The sequence below is a fragment of the Amblyomma maculatum genome, chromosome 6 (genome assembly GCF_055883805.1).
Source record: "Amblyomma maculatum isolate TAMU_Amacu chromosome 6, ASM5588380v1, whole genome shotgun sequence".
NCBI lineage: Eukaryota > Metazoa > Arthropoda > Arachnida > Ixodida > Ixodidae > Amblyomma > Amblyomma maculatum.
This window is the reverse complement of record NC_139349.1, coordinates 137,906,971-137,913,126: the sequence shown is the minus strand read 5'-3', so window position 1 is coordinate 137,913,126 and position 6,156 is coordinate 137,906,971. Positions and strand designations below refer to the sequence as shown.

General features: G+C 43.7%; 1 pseudogene; it reads left to right on the top strand.

Annotated features, from left to right (window-relative positions):
* Positions 1-1,528: 1,528 nt before the first annotated feature.
* On the top strand, positions 1,529-4,457 carry LOC146186863 (uncharacterized; annotated as a pseudogene).
* The last annotated feature ends 1,699 nt before the right edge of the window (positions 4,458-6,156 follow it).

The window sequence follows — 6,156 nt, the reverse complement described above, 5'->3', positions numbered from 1 at the left end:
CCACAGGTTTCAAGTTTAAAAAATAGCGGGTACCCTGATATCCTTCTGTACTGGATTTCGGAAAAAATCCTAGAAACATTGACAGCTAAAATTACTGATGAAAAAAATTACCCTGAAGGTTCCAAGAAGATCACGCGTCCGATTGTCATCCCGTACGTACATGGAGTATCTCACGGTCTCAAAAAGATTGCAGGCAGGCACGATGTTCCTGTGGTGTTCATGGCACCAAAAAAGCTATCGGGTTTGTGCGCGAAAATAAACAGACTTGATGAGACACCCAAACTACGTTGCCCCACCAACCATGAGAGGAAACACGTCGAATGCGATACCGGCGTGGTTTATTCTATTCTTCTCTGATGCGGAATGAAGTATGTCGGCCAAACGGGCCGGTGCATAAACAAAAGTCTAAATAAGCATGCCAACAATTCGCAATGTTCATAGATGGTAGTGCCATCTAGCGGTTAGCGAGGGAAGCGCCAGGAAGAGGGTTCGCGGATGGCCGGACGAGTCAATGCGTGCATTCTCGGTGGCTTTGCGATCGGCAAACTTTTGTTTTGCTTTCTTCCCGAGCCGATGGAAAAGAAATACAAAAGTAAACGAATGTGTTGCGTGCCTCAGTGTACGAACTGAGCAATCCGCAACCAGGTAAGTCTACATTCCTTCCCACGAGATCCTCAACAGAAGAAAGAATGGGCGGCCAAACTACGGATGGGAAAGCCAGTGACGCCGCCAATGAACGTCTGCAGTGCACACTTCACCTCAAAAGATTTTTTTCTGGAGTAACACAGGTAACAATGAAATAATTTCGCATGCGTCAGGCGAATGCCAATCATTTGGTTAATGCGTAGTGTATGCTGCAAGCCGGATGTGTTAGTATTGGTGCGAGGGGTAGTGCAAGGAATTCGCGCTGTGACGCTGATAAGCGTCTAGCTCTGCATTAAACATTAAGTTGTGTTTTTTTTTTTTCAAAGCAGTTGTATGCGTAGGATTTATTGTGGGGCCACAGTGCACATGCTAGCCTGACGCGCGATACCGGTAACGACTTCTGCACAGTTGCTTCCCTGCGAACCTGATGGGTGTACGCGAGAGTTTCGGTCACAGGCCACTTATTACCATCACAAGAAAGACTGAAATTTTATGAGCGTGAACGAGGAAGCTGTAGCGGTCTCGAAGCGTCGATATTCCTTGTGTCGTTTGTCAGTGATTCTTGAATATTAAGGAGCTCGAGATAGCAAGAAAATGTAATGGCAAATTAATTTTGCAATGTTTAGACCCCCAGGTGTGGACGTCAGATAAAAGTAGACTCCTCAGTACTGCTGTGACTTCACAGCTTCTGCCAAAGAAGACTCATGACCACGAAGACAGCTACAGGTTGCAAGCCAAAACAGACCGTGCTGCAAGAGCATCTGCTAGGAATGGCCGTGGTATGTCAGGGCTTCTCTGTGAGGATTATCCTTTTTTTAAAAATGGATTTGCAACGACTATAAAATGTCCACTTCTATTTTTGCAATTTTTTTCTGCTATAAGAATGACGCAAAGTAAGCAAGAGGTGCTGCAGATGAACGAAACAGTATGTTGGTTTCTTCTAAACGCTATTTTTATTCTTAATTGCACAGCAATGTGTGTATTAGCTCCACATCACTATGCTTATTCTAGCTTTAAAATTATCTCCTTCAAGTGAATACAGTTTGTAGCCACCCTGAATGATAGTATCTATCCTGTGTAGTTAGTTGCACAGCCCTTGGCACACAACTGTTTGGTAGGAAGTAAAGCATCCAATTGTTTTCAGCAAACATGTATAAAGACCTAGAGGCTCATTATGACATATGAGTTAAGAATCCAACTATCATAGCAAACATTTATTGATTGGAAGTGCACGAGAAACAGTGAAGATGAAGCACTTTCTTCTTTAGCTGTGCCGTATTCTACATTCGACCTTGCATGGTGGATCAAATTTTAAGGGAGGGCTCAGCTACTGATCACAGTACTCAAGTTCAAACCCAGCCGTGCAACCACGTTTTGATGGCGGGGAAAAGCAAGGTGCATGTATACTGCATGATATCAGAGCACATTTTAAGTCTGTACGCAGTCTAAACTGTTTGGATCCTTCGACTGCAGTGTCTCTCATAACCTGAACAGTTTTGGGACATTAAACACCATGCAAATATTTACCTGCCCTGCTACAATTGGAGCTGATGCCACAGTTGTCAAATTTTGGGATCCACTTTCGCACCTATATTTTTGTATTTTATGCAGGTATAGCAGCAGAACATTTGGGACCTCCTTCAGCACTGCCTAACTTGCCAAGCAAAGTCGACAGCATCAATAGCTCCAATGAGGTAAGTGCTGTCATTCTTATCATTCTCTGGTCATACACCCCCTAGGTACAAAATCACAACCTGAGGAGGGCTGCGGGTTCCATTATCCCGTCCTACTTTTTACTGCTCATCTAGCATAGTAAGTGGTAGTGTGCCTTTTAAGGTGATTTGCATCTGACATGCCTGTTTTGACGATCCCTCTGTTGTCTTAGAGTAAGTTTATTGTAAATGCTATTTACAGTTGATTGTAGTATACTTAGACTGTCATACTTATTAGACTGTCGTCAGCTATGCCAGTGAACTCCTTTGTGTTGACGGCATGCAATTTTGAGACTGCTTGCTCAACATTAGTGCTGGACGCAAGAAATCTCAAAATTTCCGAAGCCGCTTGGGCGAATGCTGGCCAGTCTTATCAAGTTTCCAAAACAAAATAGTCTGGACAACAGCGCTCACAGTGTACTGTCGGTAAATGCTTAACTCTAGCTTGAGCTCCTTCATTTTGCACTTGTCGACCCCCACGCTACCAGTCAGTATTTCTCATCACATCAATTGGCTTCATTCGGTAGCTCTCCTACTTCTTTTTACAAGAAGAAGGCAGGAATATCATCTAAGAATCAGTCTTCTTGGTTAGGAAACAAATAGCGAGGAGAAGCTGGATTACAGCTTTACGCAGATGGCACATTGCTATATTATTCGACAATATATGCTAGCAGGTGCTTCTTGGCAGCTGGCGTGATAGAGACTCGACCCCCCCCCCCCCCCCTTTGTCGTGCAGTCTTCAGTGCTTGCCAGCCCGTTTATATACCGTGAAGGAAAGGAAATGGGAAGGTTTCCTTTGAAAACGGGTGCTTGAATAGCGTGAAAGCATGAACATGCAAAAAATAGGTATTTTTCAGTTTGAACTTATTTCAAAATTTTCACCACCAGATGCTTATTGGGGTTTTCCAGCTGAAACCGAAAAGTACATGACCTTAGTTCAGCAGTATACAGATAGCCCAGTTGGTATTTAAACATTTTTGGCATTTTGAAAACAATGTGTCATATTCATACTTCGATGGTAAACGTCTCTTACGCAGGTGGCAGCGTGCATTCCAGAAGTGGCTTCAGACTCGTCTGTCACTGGGAGCTCTACACAGCAGAGGTGCAGATGGCAGAAGCACTGCTGCAGCTTGAAGGCTCCAGTCAAGACATGCAGCAAGTGCTAAATGAAAACAGCAGGCTGGAAGTAGGTGTCCAGGTGGACTCAGAACTATTGCTAAAAACATACTATTGTGTAACTGTTGACCACAGAGAGTTCTGTGAACGCTTTCATGGGTGTGCAGTCAAAGAGAACATTAGAGCTGATTTCTCAGGAAGTAGCTGTAATTGACCGTGTGAACACTAGCATGTTCATTCTGGAGCGCATTGTGCTTGTTCTCATTCGACTGAAAACATGCCTGCCATTTGTATGTCTGGCCACATTGTTTGGTGTAAGCATGTCCACAGCTACCAAGAACTTTATTAGCTCTTTGCGGAGCATGGCAGCCATGCTTGAAACAACCGTACCATGGCCTGACTGAGCAGAAGTGCAGAGCAATATGCCCTAGCACTTTGCTGCATTTACGGAAGTGCGCATTGTACTGGATTGTACTGAGGTGGAAGTTGAAAAAAACCCACTGTGCCTCATTCTGGATTTTGACTTATTCATATTACAAGGGGACGCACACTGTCAAGGTGCTTGTCGGTGTTTCACCTGCTGGCCTAAATACTTTCATTAGTAAAGGTTTTGGAGGCAGGGCATCTGACAAAGCCTGCGTAGAGAAATCAGATGGGCTAAATAAGCTTGACAGTTTCAAGGATGACGTAATGGTTGATAAAGGTTTCAACTTGGATGGCATTTGTGGGCAGCTTGGGATTGGTGTTGTACAGCCACCTTTTCTGCGTGACCAAGCCCAGTCCTCAGCAGAGGATTCTGAAAAGGCGCTAGAAATTGCACGAGTGTGTGTGCACGTGGAGCGTGCCATTCAAATAATGAAAGTTTTTAAGGTGCTACAGGGCCCTGTGCCCTGGGAGATGGTTGGGTCACTTGACCAAATACTGATCATAATTGCTGGCATAGTGAACCTTTCATTTCCCATTCTTTTAAATGAAAGATTCTAGAGCTATGAGTCCTCAATGCATTCTGCCATTGAAGTGATGTCAGCCCTGTTTGAAGTCTTGCATTTGTCAAACACACATTCTGCTCTGACTTTATTTCGATCTACTCTGTGCATTATCCATTTCCTGAGCTTCATATCTCCTCCATGCTTGCAGCATTCTTTTTTGTGTTTTACCTGCTTGGCACCGATTTGACAACACTCCCCCATGTATGCAATGCTTTTTTTCTATTTGCCTGCTTAGGAGTTCTTCGACGTTTAAAAGATAGGTGAAAAAGAGAAAACCAGGCAGTTAGATGGCTGCGTGAATATTAATGTCTGTACAGCTCACTGATTATATGAAAGCGTATGCTACCATGTGGTTAAACAAAGCTTTTTTTGCTGTTTATGTTCTTGGTGGCGACAAAGTATGCAATGCTGTGAAATATGCTTAGCAATGTCATTACTGAAAGTCTGGAACTATATTCAGGATAAGAGATAGACCAAAATCCAGCTTGCAGCAATCTGATTTTGCATCCAACCTGGGGAAAATCCAAACTAGTCATTTGAGCATGCAGTCATGTCTGATCCCATTACAGGTAACGCTGATTATATTCAGTATGATTCCTGCCATTCTGTTTTGACCGGAACAGCGCGCACTAAGACACAGACAAGAAGAGAGACACGACACACACGAGCGCTGACTTTCAACTGGTGTTTATTGGTGTTTCCTTCTCCAAACCGATCGGCTCGTTAAGGCTGGTTATCCCAAGCAGCTACTAGTATCAGTGTCCGAATCTATTCTCAGTAGCTTGGGCAAAAATGGAAAAGGGAAGCAGGCAGATTCAGAGACGCGGAAGGAAAAAGAAATAATTACTGTTGTACCTTACATTCATCATTTCTCCCACAGACTAAAAAAGATAGCGAATAGAGCACGAGTTAAGGTTATATTTTCGGCTCCAGATAAGCTTGGGAAGATGTGCAAAATGGTTAATACTCATTTCGTTCCCAGAGATTGCGACATCAAGCATGAAAATCGATTCGTGTCATGTGAAGAAGGTGTAGTGTATGCCATTCCCTTGTCATGCGGCAAGCTGTATGTGGGTCAGACGGGGAGATGCCTCAATGAACGCCTGAAGGAGCACAATAATAACGTGCATAACACAGTAAAAGGGCATCTCGGGATTCATTGTAGAGACTGTGAAAACAAAACTTGCCACCCTGACTTCACTAGCACACAAATTTTAAGTAAACACAGTGACCAATTAACACGCAAGATAATCGAAGCAGCGCACATCGCCTGGTCTAAAGACGCACGCGTCAGTAGCCCCTCATTATCGATCAGTTCAAAAGAATTGGCATTTTTAGTGAAGCGAAAATGATAATGTTGTTATCGTCCTTGTTCAGTGTGACATGCATGAATTGACTATGAATCTATGAAGGATGGTTGTTTTCCTTGTGTTGTTGGAACAGTGTATATATGCCTTGTTCCAAACAATAAACACCAGATGAAAGTCAGCGCTCATGTGTGTCGTGTCTCTCTTCTTGTCTGTGTCTTAGTGCGCGCTGTTCCGGTCAAAATGAGTTACCAACTTGCCTAAGCATCCGTTTTAACGAATTCCTGGCATTCCATTTAAGCACAACTGGAAACACACGCAACCACTCCTACAGTAGATAGTGGCACTGCTAATGCAGCCTTTCCTAACCCGATGTTCACGGTACAC